We start from the raw sequence: 16,682 nt of genomic DNA on the forward strand, positions 1-16,682 counted from the left end.
CTAAAACTAGGGAGAGCAAACAACATGATACAGAAACAACGCCCCAGGCTTATTTCTCAGGAGGCTAAGAGACAAGGATCAGGGAAAGATTTCCCTTCCCCTCTCACCCATTCAGTTCACATTGCCCCCAAAAGAGCAATGGCAGGAAAAAGACTGAAGATCTCACCAATTCTAAAGACTATCCCACTCACCGTAGCAGGAGATGCAGTCCACTCTACCTCAGACAAACTGGGCATGCCTATTCCAGCCCAAGGGTACACAACTAAAACAAAAACCAAAAAACAAATTATGTAATGGAAAAATATCAATCTCACAAACATTGAGTGCCAAATATTGTGGCTACACACTGAGGATACAAACAAAACAGGAGGTGCCCTCATGGAGGTGCAACATTTACTAAAATAAAATACATTCAAAGTAAACACAATGGAAGTCTCCGTAAAAAGGAGACAGACCCATGGGAAAAAAGCACAGATGAGTACGATGAAATGCTGCACCTAAAGAAAAGCAAGGTAGCAGAACAGCTGGACCCCAGGATGTGGAAAGGGGAGCAACGTGTTTGTACTAAGCTGAAAAGGTCCTACAAGACCTGACTATGAAGGGCTTTAAAAGCCAAGCTGAGGAGTTTGGATTTTCTCTGACGGAAGTAGGGAAACACTAAGGCTTTCTGAGTAGGGGAGTGACACAGTCAAGCCTGTGCTTTAGGGATATCATTTATCAGCTGCTGAGAGAGAACTGAGACAGAGAGTCCAGTTAGGAAGTTATTGTAGAAGAGTCCATAAGAGAGGCAGTGACTATATGCAAAGAAAGTAGGCGATTATGGTTGTTTGTCCATTCTCTAAGGGGATCACGACATCAGGGATATGATGCCATGACATGCAAGTGATTTGGACTGAAGTGAGGAAAGCAGGGCCTTGGTAACTGATTGCATACAGAAGAAGAAGGAGTGAAGAAGTGAAGCATCCAAAAAGACTTGGAAAGGGTGAATCTGACTCAGTGATTAGAAAAGAGAAATAGGAAACTTGGGAAGAGAGGTGGGTTTGGGAAGCAAGATGAAAAAATGTTTTCAACTTGTTGAGATATTTACAGAACCTTTAGATGTAGAACTGGAACTCAGGTAGGAGTCTGGAGCAAGAGATATAGACTTAGGTATCACTGCCTTAGAGATGGGATTGAATACACAGGGAGATTCAAGAAGACCAGCAGAACTGTAAGACTGAGCAAGGAAAAGTATGGCTTTATCAAAGAGATCTAAGTAAATAAGAAGAAAATGGAGGATGATCTCAGAGGGTTTTGCAATGTAGAACAGGGCAGAAAAGGAGTTCAAATCAAAAGGTCTCTATTTTCTCAGTTAAAAAAATTTATCTGGACAGGAAAAGAAAATGATAAATGTTGAAGGGGATGTGGGAAAACTGGGATACTAATATACTGCTGGTAGACTTGTGAACTTATCCAACTATTCTGGAGAACAATATGGAACTATACCCAAAGGGCTACCAAACGGTGTATAACTTTGATCCAGCAGTGTTTCTACTGGGGCTATATCCCAAAGAGTTCCTAAAAAAGGAAAAGATCCTACCCATGCAAAAATGTTTGTAGCAGCTCTTTTTGTAGTGGCAAGGAACTAGAAACTGAGTGGATGCCCTTCAGATGGAGAATGGCTGAATAAGTTATAATATAAGTATAGTCTATATAGTTATATAAAATAAGTATATGCTATAATATAGTATAGTATAAGTTATATACTATACTATATTATAGTACTATAATATATAGTAAATTATAGTGAATGTTATGGAATATTATTGTTCTATAAGAAACAATCAGCAGGATGATTTCAGAGAGCTTGGAGAGACTTACTGTGAACTTATGCTGAGTGAAGTGAATAGAACCAAGGGAACATTGGGCACAACAGCAAGATGATTATGTGATGATCAATTGTGATGGACATAGTTCTTTTCAACAATGAGGTGATTCAGGCCAGTTCCAATAGACTTGTGATGGAGAGAGCCATCTGTACCCAGAGAAGGACTATGGGAACTGAGTGTGGATTTCAACATAGTATTTTTATTTTTTTTGTTTTTGTTTCCTTGCTTTTCTCTCATTTTTTCCTTCTTGATATGTGTAAAGGGCTGAAACTCTTAAAAGGTGTCCTTGAATCAAACAACAAGGCACTTAAGATTAATTACCTATTGGACAATGACTCTATTAGCATTTGTTTGGAATTGCTCTTCTCATAGTTAATGCTGGCTCAATGTTTGGGATTAAGAGAATTGTAGGTAAAGATTAGGGGGTGGGGTGAGAGAGACAGAGAACTTCTGTTTGAGCTTGTGGCAGTTTGTCTCCTTCACTTCTCCCCCTAAAAACCAAGAACTTTTACTTATCCTGACTCTGGCTGTTCCTGAAGCCTCCAGGGAGCTAGCCCAAACTTCACAGATATGATTTTTCTTGTATGGCATGATAAATGTGGAAATATATTTAGAAGAATAGCACATATTTAACTTATATTGGTGCTTAACAAGGAGGGGGTTGGGGAGAAAGGAGGGAGAAAAATCTGGAACAGAAGGTTTTGCAAGGGTAAATGTTAAAACTATCTTTGCATGTATTTTGAAAATAAGCTATTATCTAGAAAAAGTCAAAGTATCAAGGGAATTAATGAAAAGGAAATGTGAAGGAAGGTAACCTAGCCATACCATTTCTCAAATTGTATCATAAATCAATAATCATCAAAATAATCTGGTTCTGGCTAAGCAGCAGAGTGATGGATCATGGCATAGATTAGCTACACAAGACCCAGTAAGGGACCACAATAATCTATTGTTTGATAATCACTAACAAAAACTTGTGGAAAAGTAAAGTTTAGGAGGAAAGACTCTCTATTGAGAAGGAAAGGAAGCTGGAAGAGGTGGGAAGTTTGAAGAGAGAAGTTTTGGAATAGCTGCTTTGGGGGAATACATTAAGATGCCTGAATTGGACAACATCAATCTGCAATGGATATAATGAGCTCATCTGCCCGGCTTCTCTAGAATCAGAGGAGAAGAAAAGTCAGTGACGGTAATAATCAGAGATTTATGGTTTTTTTCAAAGCCCAAGCAGGGAGGACAAGGATACAAGGACTTGAGAATGGGATTGTGTAGTAAGGAATGGCTGACATGAGGAATGTAAAAAAATCAGAAGATTTTCATGAAATGCCGAAGCACAAAACAGAGTTATTAGCTGTGGAATCCTGGGCAAGTCACTAAATTCACTGTCTTATTTTCTTCAGCTGTAAGATAGTCACATTACTGTATTTGAGCTGAAAAGATAAAGGACAAAAAACTGGTTAATCACACTTATAACACTTGCCTCACAGGACTGTTGAGATTCAAACATGACCAAATAAAGTTATTTGCATAACTTAAAATGCTCCAGATATTAATTCAATCAATCAATTAACTTTTATTAAGGGATGACTATGCCAGGCACTGTGTATTTCTAAAATGTAATCCCAAGATGGTGTAGTGATTTCAAAAGGGGTGACATGCTATACTGAAAAAAGGAAGTGAGCTAAAAATCAGGAGTCCTGGATATTAGTACTAACTTACCACTAACTCAGCCTTGACCTCTCTGAATTCTGTTCTGTTCAATAAGGTTGGACTTCATAAAAATCCTGTGATTTTATGATACAAATAACTTTAAAACTTTGCTGATTTTATTACCTAAGATAACCCTAGTTCTGTCATATTAAAAATTCAATCTCCTCTTAGAGAAATTATCCAAGATGGCCTTTGTGCTTTATAAAGTAATAGAGGACTAGAATTCCTATCAGGCACATACGTGAATTGTGAATTCAAGTTATACCTCATTGTCTCACCCTAAGGTTTGTTTGGTGAGGAGAGAAAAAGGAAAGGATTTTGGACTTCCTTCTGAAAGAGGCAGGATGAATTAAGGGAGCACTGTGCCTAGAAACGAAAATTGGGCCTTGAATGTGAATGACTCAAGAGTGCAAGACTTGAAAGAAGAAAGGAGGAGGAGGAAAGAAAGGAAAGGTTTGGTCTCTGAACTTAGGATGAGACAATGAGGCATAATCTGGATCCATCCAGAAATCACTGATGCTCCTAATTTGAATATCAGACTGAATATCACCATACTACAAACACAGGCCATCTGAGGTCACTTCAACAAGGGGATATTACATTTTTAATGTGGAAAAGAATTAAGGTTGTGTTCTGTAATAAAATCAGCTAAGATGAAGTTATTCATAGATTGCTATGCCTTTAAGACTGTTAAGATTTGGCAAGTGTTCATTTTCCCTATTTGTTATTTTATTTCCCCATAGCTTTAGTTGTAAATTCCTTTAAATAACTTTGAAAGGATTTGTGTGATTTTCAGGGAGGAAGAAAGGTAACATGGAACAATGAAAACAACTGATGTAATTGAGGTCAAAGGAAATGAGTATTTACTAGTGTGACATACAGAAAGTGTATAAAAAATGACTAGTTGACTTTTTTTCTTTTAAAAGTATTTTCTTTTTCTAAATACCTGTAAAAGATAGTTTTCAACATTTAATTTCATAAGATTTTGAGTTCCAAATTTTTTTTTCTCCCTCCCTTATCTCTTCATTCCCAAGTCAGCAAGTAATATGATACAGGTTATGCATATTTCCACATTAGTCATGTCCATGTTGGGAAAGAAAATCAGACCAAAAAGGAAAAACCACAAGAAATTTAAAAACACAACAAAAAGGTGAAAATAGGCTGCTTTGATCTGCATTCAGTCACCATAGTTCTCTGGACATGGGTGGCTTTTTCCATCCCAAGTCTATTGGAAGTGCCTTGGATCACTACATTGCTGAAAAGAACCAAGTCTCTCATAGCTGATCATCACATAATCTTGCTGTTACTGTGTACAATGATCTCCTAGTTCTGCTCAGTTCACTCAGCATTAGTTCATGTAATAAACTAGATGACTTTTAAAGGTTTCTTCCAACTCTCAATCTGTTATATGGAAACACAGGAAAGAAAAGCTTCAGTCTTCTTCCTAAGCAAAATTGATGTGTCTGAAAGCCAGATTAATGGGAAAGATGGTACAACAAGAAGCCCAGATGGGACTCATCCCAAGGCTTATTATTGGAAGGAAAGTTAGGGTCACAAGGTAGCAAAGAGCTGTGGCACCGCATTTAGATTTCAGAGACCATCAGATTTGGATCAGACCTTAGAAGGCTTCCAATCCAACTTATACTTAAAATCAGAGTCCCCTCTATGTTGAGGGAAATCTACTTCCCTTTGGACTTTGTCCAAGTCCCTAGATCTTTCCTGTCATCTTACAATTATATTGGTTTGGAGAGCTTTTTTTTTTTTTTTTTTTTAAATTTTTAAAGATTTATTCAATGACAAGCCATTTTCCAATTGATAAATGGTAAAAGGATATGACCAGACAATTTTCAGATGAAAAAATTAAAGCCATATCTAGTCATATGAAAAAATGTTCTAAAATCTCTATTGATCAGAGAAACACAAATTAAGAAAATTCTTTGAACGATCAGTAGGATGATTTCAGAGAGGCCTGGAGAGACTGACATGAACTGATGCTGAGTGAAGTGAGCAGAACCAGGAGATCATCATACATGGCAACAAAACGATTATGTGATGATCAATTCTGATGGACATGGCTCTCTTCAACAATGAGATGATTCAGGCCAGTTCCAATGATCTTGTAATGAAGAGAGCCATCTGCACCCAGAGAGACTATGGGACTGAGTTTGAATCACAACAAAGTATTTTCACTCTTTTTGTTGTTTGCTGACATTTTATTTTCTTATTCATTTTTTTCCTTTTTGGTTTTTCTTGTGCAGCAAGATAAATGTATAAATATGTATGCATATGGTGGATTTAACATATATTTTTTACCATGTTTAACATGCATTGAATTACTTGCTATCTAGGCGAGAGGGTGAGAGAATGCGAAGAAATTGGAACACAAGATTTTGCAAAGGTCAACACTGAAAAATTATCCATGTATATCTTTTGAAAATTAAAAAGCTTTAATTTTTTTTTTAAAAAAAGACAATTCTTAGGTACCACCTCTCAGATTGGCTATGATAACACGAAAAAATAATGATAAATGTTGGAAGGGATGTGGGAAAACTGGGACACTAATACTTTGTTGGTGGAGTTGTAAACTGATCCATTGTCCATTGTGGAAAGTAATTTGGAACTATGGTTATCAAACTGTGCATACTCTTTAATCCAGCAGTATCTCTATTGGACCTGTCCCAAAGAGATCATAAAAAAGGGAAAAGCACACACATGTACAAAAATGTTTGTAGCAGCTCTCTTGATAATGGCAAGAAACTGGAAACTGAGTGAGTGCCCATTATCTGGAGAATGGCTGAATAAGTTATGGTATATAAATGTTATGGAATATTATTGTTCTATAAGAAATGATCAGCAGGATGATTTCAGAGAGGCCTGGAGAGACTTATATGAACTGTTGCTAAGTGAAGTAAGTAAAACCAAGAAAACATTATACACAGCAACAGCAAGATTATACGATGATCAATTCTGACAGAGGTGATTCAGGCCAGTTTCAATGGTCTTGTGATAGAGCCACCTACATCCAGAGAAAGAATTATGGATCACAGCATAGTATTTTTACTTTTTTGGCTGTTGTTTGCCTGTATTTTTTTTCTCATTTTTTCCCCCTTTTTGACCTGGCTTTTCATGTGCAGCAGATTGAATGTGAAAATTTGTATAGAAGAATTGCACATTAACATATGTTGGACTATTTGCCGTGTTGGGGAGGAGGTAAGAGGGAAAAAATTTGGAATATAAGCTTTGGCAAGGTCAATGTTGAAAACTATGCATGTATTCTGAAAATAAAAAAGTTTTATATAAAAAAAGATTTATTCAATGATTTGTATGCCTTTTCTCACATACCATCCAATTTTATTTTCTTAACTGACACTATGCTTTCTGCTTTTGTTGGTTTATTACTATCATCAATCCAATCAAATTTCTTGGATTGTTACTATTTTCCTACTGAATCATCAGATTAGAGAGGGATAGTTTTGACCTTTTATCTTTTCTATTTATAGAAATAGGTGCTGCAGTTTGGGGAGGTTGAACTTTGGCACCCGTAACTCTGTCTAATCACATTCTAAGACACGTCTGACTTTAGGATTTACTTCCTAAATGTAGTAAAAATGGAAGAGTTTTCTTTGGATTATACCTTCACATTGTGATGAAACCATTCCTAACTACTATAACAATAATAGGACAGCTCGGTATTTCAAAACTGGCAGATGTCATTTACTTGGCTTACAGAAGCCTGAAATTCATTCACATTTTAGTGATTCATAGTCAAACAACCTACTTCATCTCTAGCCACAGCAAATGTGGAATCTGAAATAAACCTAACAAAATTCTCTTCCCAGTGGTGATGGTATCATTAATGGATGCAATTTCAAATTGGTAAATGTCTATCTTGTTTATGACACCTATATGCTTCTCTTCACTGTGTGAGTATTTTATTTTCTATTTTTTATGAATGTAGATCTTCCTTCAATACGATCTTCCATGTTTGTAATACTTTGTCCATTCCCACTGATGGAGCTAATTTGCCACAAGGATGAATGGAAAAGAAAAGTCCTATGATCTTTGTACATTAACAGACTTTGGGAATTCCCATTTCTTTGCATCCCAAACACAAATTAGTCCATCTTCTTCTGCTCCTTACCAAAGAATTTCATGCAATTTATTGTGCTGGTGTGATGGAGCAGTATCCCATGTTTTATCATCTTTTCATCTTGGCTTCCAGTGACTATTGAAGTCAATGCTAACAGGAGACAGCATGGCCTGGGTGAGTGAGTCAGCCACAGATGCTGTTTCTCACTGAAACCAGGCTCCCAGCCTACCACATACCTTAAGAGAATCTGCATGTAGCAGCCACAGATTCTATTTCTGAGGAAGAACTTATTAAGGCCTTTTAATATCTACAGGTTTGAAGTATGAGTGAAGATGAAATCCAATCATCACCTCCGTGAACACTGGCATGCTGGGTGCCCAGAGTGCGATCCTATGCTTCTCCTCAGAACTCCGGGCTCAATCCTGAGGAGTATCTTAAAATGCAATAGCTCTTGAGCTCTTACCGCTGTGCTTGCCCACATGAATATTAATAGATAGTAATTAGCTAGACAGAATTAACTGGCATTTAGAAACAAGTATTTTTTTTGTTGTTGTTCTCAATAGTATTTAATTTTGTGATTCCATGTAAAGATGGTTTTCAACATTTACCTTTGTAGATTTTGAGTTCCAATTTTTTTTCCTTCCTTCCCTTACCGAAGATAGCAAACAATCTAATATAGGCTATATATGCACAATAATTTAAACATATCTCCCTATTACTCATATTGGAAAAGAAAAATGAGAATAAAAGGGGAAAACCAGGAGAAAGAAAAGGCAAGCACATGTTTTCATGGTGAAAATAGTATGTTTTCATCTGCATTCAGTCTCCATAGTTCTCTCTCTGGATGTGGACGGCATTTTGCATCTGAAATCTATTGGAACTGTCTTGAATCACATTACAGAGAAAAGCTAAATCAATCACGGTTGATTATCTCATAATCTTATTACTGTGTACAGAACTCTCCTGCTTCTGCTCAGTTCACAGCACTAGTTCATGTAAGTCTTAGAAACAGGTGATATACGTAATACAAAACTATCTCCTCAAAAGTGTATCAGACAGTTCAGAGAAAAGTGGACTCAAGCACTGAGGACACATGGGACGTCAGGGACCTCGCAGCTCCTGGCTGCTAGAAGCCCTTTTTTCCCTTTCAGGGGCACTCAGAAATTTCCCCTTAGGCATCATGTAGTTTTTCTGTTAGGTTCCTTCTAGAATCTTAAAGCTGCTTTTTTCTTATGGATCTAACAAGCTCTTGACTCCTAATGGCAATGCTTTGATTCCAGAGATGCTGCCAGGACCCTGGCATCAAAGGTCCGAATCGTTTGGCTCTTCACCTCCAAGGGAAGGAAGCTCTTCTCCTTCCCCTTCCCCAAGCAGTTCCTCCTCTGGGGCTTGGCTACCAGTCAAATAATAACCAAATCCTAAACGGAAGGCTTCTGAACTGGTTTGCCAGTTTATCCTCACGCCACGAGGACATGACCAAGTTTCCTCAAATAATACAAACATTCTGTGTTTTTAGTTTAGTTTAGTTTTTAGTTAGTAGTTTTAGTTTAGTTTAGTTTTAGTTCTATGTAGTTTTTAGTTTAGTAGTTTAGTTTAGTTTAGTTTTTAGTGTTTTAGTTCTGTGTGTGTTTAGTTCAATGGCTTTCATGGAGATCTAAATTAATCACGAACTCTCCCCTATAAGTTAGACTAAAGTCTCTAAATGACTGATAAAGTGAATGTGTAGGACTTATTCACACTCGGCTCACACCTTGGACTACAATGATTGATCTCACCAGACAAAGGTATCAGGCTAGAATTTTGTCATTTACTTTCAGGGGGTGGGTCACTGTTTGATTGACTCTCCAACTGTTCACAGTGTATGGCAAGCATTGATATCTGCAATTCAGGTAACTGCTTCCAGATGACAATGGTACCTGGGCTACAATTAGGTGGTCCAGCTAGAAAAAGCTTCTCAAAAGCTGAGAGATGCATCTCAAGACAATGAGCTATATATAGCATGTCCTCCTGACTCCAGGGCCAATGCTCTATCCACCAGACCATCTAGCTGCCCCACTTCTACAGCATGTCAAAGGTTTGACAGAATTCTTCCCTTATGACAGCCTTTTAATAAGTACCTGCCTAGGCAGCCAAACTCTGCTGCTTTTAAGATACATTTAGCACTGGGGCAGCTAGGTGGTGCAGTGGATAGAGCACCAGCCCTGACGTCAGGAGGACCTGACTTCAAATTTGATCTCAGACACTTCCTGGCTGTGTGACCCTGGGCAAGTCACTTAGCCCCAATTGCCTCAGGGGGAAAAAAAATACAGTTAGCACTTTCTTTCTCTGGATTTCCAGCAAAGGGATGAGGGAAATTACTCTCCCTTTCTTCTTCCCTTCTCCTCTATCCTCCACCCCCAATGGCAATAGCAGCCAACTGGCAATAAGGACATATGCTTGCCAAGATGAATCTATGTCCCTGCCCTCTTGTTTCTTCTGCCAGGCCCAAGAGATTCTAAAAATGGATATTTCCACCACTGTCTGCATCTACGTGAGTCTGAAAGGTTGAAAGTTTCTGAGTCAAGTTCTGGTTTGGCAATGGGAAATAATCACAAGTTTCCAAAGGTAAAAACAAGCACTGAAAGGACCGAAGAGCCATGCTATGCTGCCCAGGAGATTTAGACCTCATGAATTACTTGGGCAATACAGATATGATGTAATAAATTTCTTTTCTGGAAGGTCCACAAGGAATACTATTAGTGGCGGGCTTGAAGGAAAAACCAAAACATAGACACTTTTTGTTCAGTTTTTTCCCCACTTGGGGTTTTCTCAGAAAAGATATTGGAGTGGTTTGCCATTTCCTTTTCCAGCTCATTTTACAAATGGGTGAAGTGATTTGCCCAGGGTTCCACAGCTAATAAAAATATCCAAGGCTGAGTTTGTACCTCAAATCTTCCTGATTCCAGACCCAATGTTCCATCTATTCTGCCACCTAAATGCTCCTGACACCATGAAGTTTAAACACAAATATAAATATAAATATATATAGACACACATCTATGCATTTGTGTGTGGGGATGGGTTATAACATTTATATTTGCAGGCAGTTAAATGGAGCGTGGGTAGAAGATTGGGCCTGGAGGCAGGAAGAGTCGACTTCAAATCCTGTTCCAGACACTTCCCAGCTGTATAACTCTTGGGCATCTGTCTACCTCAGTTTCCTCATGTAAGATAAGGATGATGGCAGCACCTCCCTCCCAGAGCAGAGGGGAGAATAAAACAAGATCACATCTGTGAAGTGCTTAACTGATAAATACTCCCATTGCAACACTTACAGCAGTGCTTTCCACAACAGTCTGAAGCAGGGAATCGTTTAGTGGCCAAAGAATATATTAAAATGATGTCATCGTCAATAAGAATTGTAACGCCACAGCAGGCTGTCTGATTTTGTGCAAAGAGGAACATGAACAAAACACCCAGTAAGAATAAATACAGAGAGATGAGGAGTGATTTCTGTGGTTTGTGGAGTCTTTCTGTTGGTTTCAATAAAAGATATTATCACAGGGTTGACAAACCCTTGCCATTTGAAGCCAGGTCACTAGGACCCAGAACCAGAAAGCTGGCCACCTCTCTTTGGAGGTAACCTGGGTCACGGAGCTGGCAGATTTTCAGGTTTCTTCATAGACTAACCTTTTGAGACTTCTGGCCCTCTCTGCTTGGGGACTAGTTGATTGTTCACAAGATAACTCTACCTTTTCTATCTGACTACAAGTGCTGAAGAGAAAGGTCTGTTTCAGAATAGCTCGGGCGCCTTTTTCAGCTCTACTCTTATGAGATCTGGTGAAGATGTCCACCTGACCAAAGCCCATCCCCCCACACTTACTCCAGCAAAACCCTGAAGTTTGCATCAAACTGAAAAATGACCAAGAACGTCAATGAAAATGACAGCAAGGGGAAATAGAGGAAAGGAAGACTTGTAAAGCAGTGGAAGCACAAGGCATCCTCCCAGAGACAGGACACCGTTGGGAAAAATCTACAAGATCTAAGCCAGCAGAGCACACAGAGTGGTCACAAAGCCAAGGGCTCTGCCCACTTCTGCTGCCCCCGATGTCTGGCCTGCTCTGGCTCCTTCCCTTCCCTTCGTTCCCTTGGATCCCCTCAAGCCTCTGCTCAAACTTTCCCTGCAATAGTGCCCCCACCTGCCAATGGCATCCCCTGCTAGACTTCCTTCTCAGATTTGTAGATGTCTCGTATGTATCTAGTTATTTAAACACTTGTACCCATTGGAAGGTGAGCTCCTGGATAGCAGAAACTACTTTTGTCTTTCTTTGTAGCTCAGCAGAGTTACATGTGCAGACTTTAGCCAATTTAAGTCTTATTTTCTGACTTCCTCTAAACTTGGTGGGAACCTGAGTGTCTACACGGGGGCACAAGTGGCAATCTAGGCCCTTAACTGTATTGGCTATTTACTGGTCCTTAGTGCTTGCACCAGACACTATAAATTGGGGATGAGGAAGATGGCCTTGGGGTTAAGACAGCTCCAGAGTTGTCATTATTTGCAGTCTATGCCAGACTGTTTGTTTAAGATGACAGAAAGGATTTGCAGCTGTCGAGATGCTACTGTTTAAATTTAACAACCCACTACTGGCCAAGAATCAACCAACCCAGCCAGTTTGATGTTGCTGGTATCAAAGATGAAGCCCAATAATACTGCACTCTGTAAGTGAGAGGCAACGGGACACTGTAGAGAGAGTAGGACTCCAAGTCAAGAAAACTTGGATTCAAGTGCCTCCCCCTAACCACTACTAGTGAAGTGACAAGTCACTGGACATCCAAGACTATGAGCAGCAGAGAATACGCTGCCTTGCAAAAGCAAAGGGGGTTCGCTATACCAAGGAAATCACAAGTCCCCTTCTTATCTTTACAATTAATTCATAATTAGGATTCAAGTTTATAAATTATGACTTAAGGCAAACTCCCAAATCCAGAATGGCTAGGCTACTTTTATCTGAAATTCGGGGTTCAACTTCAATGGACTCAATATATCATATACCAATTGCTCATTTTTTTAAACTAAATACAAAAGAATATACTTAATGCTAAAATTATCCTGAACCTAAATTTGATTCTTAATTATTCTGCAGGCCCTTCAGGATACCACATTGCCTTAAGGTTATCATCATATATTTTATATATCATTTATATTTTATATATATGATTATATAACAACAAATGTAGGAAGTGGTATGAAAAAGAGTTGAAATTATATGGATCCAGGAGCAGTTATGTGGCCCAGTGGATAGAACATCAGCCCTAAAGTCAGAAAGACCCCAATTCAAATTCCACTTTAGACACTTAACATTTCCTAGCTGTGTGACTCTCAGCAAATCACTTAACTCCAAATGCCTCAACTAAATAAATATATATTTTTAAAAAGAAATCATATGGATCCTATTTCTACATCTTCGGAAAAAAACACCTCATCCTTTCAGAAGTCAAGCAAGCCAAGGATTTGTTTAATTTCAATTTCTGCTCCCCCTTAGCCAGTTAATCTTCTAATCCCCACCAAAAGTCATCTCAGTGTGAATCTGGAATGGAGAAATAATGCTACATTTGGTGTGTTGTAGACAGACCAACTGTTGTCCAGAAAAGATGACCAAGGAAATACTGACCTTATCTCTATTTTCCATCTTCCACCCCTACTTAGCTCTGTGACGCTAGTGACTGGGCAGAGAGGAAAAAATACAAAGAGAAAAAAAAAAAAAAAAAACTAGGAGAGGGAGAGAAGGGAGCCTTTCCAAGAAGGCTTTTGAAAAGGAGAAAAGATTGTGAAATTTAACCATTTAAGGGGCATATCACAAGATCCGAGCATTGGAATAAAGAAAATAGTCTTTCTCCTTTATCTCTTTATATGGCAAACAAGAATCCTAACTTAAGGGTTAGAAATTTCAAAAAACACATGGATCTCTCCTTCTGGACTCCATTCATGAGGAAATTTGGTTCTTCTTATCAACTGCTGTACATATGCATTTTTATGCAGATTGATCAGCCTTTAACTGGACTAGCATGGGAAAGTAACTTGAAATCTTCAATATCTTCAGTGGATATGCCCTAGAATATTAACTTCCGCTCTGCTAGTTGCTTTTTTGAACTAATCCCTAAAATCCATTTGCTTATTTAACAGTCCTCTCCCACCAAAGCTACAAAAATGTCATTGTTTGCATTCCAGATGAACCATATCAAAATTATTAAAATTTAATCCTCATTTTGCATATTCGCTCATAGTTCATATGTTGGTTTTGCTGAGCTGTATTCTTGTTGCTTATTCTTTCTTTTAAAAAAAAAATCTTGTTACAAGAGAAAGAAGGCTAGCTGGGTAGGGAAAGAAAAGGAATGTTCAGAAATGAATGGAAGATTTTTAAAATATGAATAAAACTATTTTTTTAAAGGCTGAAAAAATGTAACCAGCAAAGGAAAAAGCACAGAGGCTTTAAAGGGATTGTGACTTTTTAAAATTCAATTTGCTCTCTAATAACAACAAAGCTAGTCTCAAGCAGATGTAAATAGTTTACCACAATAAGCCAACAAACAGGAACTTGTACAAGCAGGTGAGACACTGGCATTCTAATAAGGGAAGTGCCAAAGACTGAAAGACAAACACTAAAAAAGCATGTCTCTCCCCCTCCCCCCCCCAGGACCCAGGACCCAAGTAGGTGTTAGCTTGCAAAAATCAAATGAAGGCATTAATAAAAGGAAGAGAAGGGAAGACAGAGAGGGAAGGAGGCAGTACTAGAAAAGAGTATGTAAAACAAGTAAAAATAAATGTATTTTAAAGTTCTTTCAATTACTTCCTATTTATCCTGTTTTATAGTTTATTTGGAATCATTTGCATACTGTCTCTCCCATTAGATTGTAAATTCTCTGAGGGCAGGGATTGTCTTTTGCCCCTTATTGTGCCTGACATATAAAGGGTGTTTATAAATATTGATTAATCAACTGATTTGCTATTAAAGATTAGGAATTTATAAAATGCTTCTAAAGCGAAACCAAAGATGTTTTCCTCTAATTTAGTAATATATGTCCCTATCCAGGAAAGATGCCTGAAAATTGCAATTAGCTTTTTTTTTTTTTTGCTTCACTGAAAATGTTCAGTGTTTCACTTACCAGTTACAGAGCAGTTAATACTACCTCATTTGCCTCGTCACAGGTTTTGCTTTCAAATGTTCCACAGGTGCATCCTTTCTTGTTTTGTGTCATCTAATTTGGACAGTTCCCTTCACACTGTCCCCTGGGTTTGTGCTACAAGGCCATATTCATAATGGGGCAGATATCAGGAGCCCCCTCCCCTAGATCACTCCCATTCCCATAACTATGAACCGCAGAGGAGGGGCACAGAAAATTCCAGTTTCAGGCTGCCCAGTGTTCGATCAAAACCTATTTACTTAAGGGAGGGTTACTTTCCGGGAAAGGTCTTTGTACCTGAGGTGGTGAGCCTGAGACAGTTCACAAGCACAGAATTTCCCTGAGATGGGAGGGAAGGTCACAAGCCCTCTCCTTCAAAACCAATTTAGGAGGGTGTCACAGACTTCCGGCCAGGGGACATGAAGCAGTTTTGACAGCAGAGACTCTCTTCATGCTGGGGGAGGAAATGAGATGGGAATTACAGGGCTGCCCCCTTAAAAGGAGCTATGTGACCTTGGCACCTTGCCCTTTACTGCTGTGAGCCTCAGTTTCCCCTATCTGTCAAGTGAGGGGCTGGATTAAGGGATCTCTGAGGTCTCTTCCAGTCCTAGACCGAGGCTGCTAATTGGGAATTTCACTTTTCTTTGTCAATCAAATGAGGGGGTTGGATTAATGACCCCCATGCTGCCAATAGGGAGCCTCCGTTTTCCCTGTCAAATGAGGGGCGCTGGATTAAGATCTCTGAGGTAGATCTATGCTGCTACAAAGTCATTTACCCTGAGCCTCAGAGTCCCTTATCTATGCTGAATATGAGATATCTTCCAGCCCCGGATCTTTGCCCTCTGTAAGACTCAGTTTCCTCATTTGTCAAAGGACAGATAAGTCTAAACCGAGTGCGAGGTCCCGCCCACCTTTACATCGAAGTCACTTATATAGAAGATCAGCCTTGGGGCGGGGAAGGATGCAAACTAGGGGGAGGGGAAGCAAGCATCATTTTTCCCCACCCCCTCCAAACTGTGCTTCTGAGGGCAAAGTCACTTCCTGGAGGGGGTCAGGCTTGGAGGAGCTGAAGTCAGAGCCCCAGATGCCTGCAAGGCCACGAGAAGTTATAGTACGCACATGGCGAACCCAGGAAGCAAGTCCAGGGGTTTTTCCGGCATGCACGTAGATGTAGTTCTGGGGACATTGCATGCTGGGATATGTAGTTTCTCGCGGGATGCCTGGCCTCGCCCCGCCCCATCCCGCGCCACTCCCCGACACCCAGCCCCGCTCCTCTCCAGTCTCTTTAGGGCACTAGCTTTTCAAACTTCAGAAATTCCTATTTCCCGTGAAGCCACCCGCCGGAGTAGCTTGCGGCAACTGGGGGAACCTTACTTGGGACTTGCCGAACTGGGAGTCTAATACGACTCTCAACGTATTCTTCGGGGGAAGAAAAGCGAAGAACGTGTTGCCATGGACACAGTTTCCCCTAGTAACAGAGTAAACGCTATGGAGGAAGGATGAGAAGTGCTTCCGGAGCGCAACTTCACCCCAAGGAACGGGGGGAGGGGACCGTCTGAGCTCGCGCCCATTGGTAGACCTTCCTCCGATGTCGGCACCGCCCGAGCAAGGGTCCCGCGGAGGCTGGTGATTGGCTGAGCTCAATCTAGCTCGCGTGGGCCAATCAGCCGGAGACACGCTTCGGTCCTCGGGCCCCTCACCTGGAGGGCTGACATTGGCGGATCTCCGCCTCCCCCCCCACGACTGTTTCCCATTGGCCGCGCGGGGTGCGTGGTGCGGCGCTATTGGCCGGTTCGTGTTTCCCGTCCCCCGCCCTCAGGGAGTGGGGGTGAAAAGCGAGCGGCCCGGCTTGGGGG

The 16,682-nt window shown here is 40.0% G+C and overlaps 1 protein-coding gene and 1 pseudogene across 2 annotated transcripts in view; both read right to left on the minus strand.

Moving 5' to 3' along the window:
• Positions 1–16,603, minus strand: part of LOC127537900 (putative tetratricopeptide repeat protein 41) — an 83,050-nt gene extending 66,447 nt beyond the window's left edge. Inside the window, exons 1-3 of one of the 2 annotated variants that reach the window (XM_051961241.1) lie at positions 16,201–16,603; positions 15,124–15,280; positions 192–262 (exon numbers count right to left, since the gene is read on the minus strand). The gene's annotated coding sequence lies outside the window, so the exon portion shown is untranslated. Of the gene's footprint in view, positions 1–191; positions 263–15,123; positions 15,976–16,200 lie in introns of those variants that run through there. The other variant, XM_051961242.1, reaches the window with a different exon arrangement.
• Positions 4,594–7,881, minus strand: LOC127537906 (p21-activated protein kinase-interacting protein 1-like; annotated as a pseudogene).
• Positions 16,604–16,682: the final 79 nt, after the last annotated feature.

This window comes from Antechinus flavipes, chromosome 5 (genome assembly GCF_016432865.1).
Source record: "Antechinus flavipes isolate AdamAnt ecotype Samford, QLD, Australia chromosome 5, AdamAnt_v2, whole genome shotgun sequence".
NCBI lineage: Eukaryota > Metazoa > Chordata > Mammalia > Dasyuromorphia > Dasyuridae > Antechinus > Antechinus flavipes.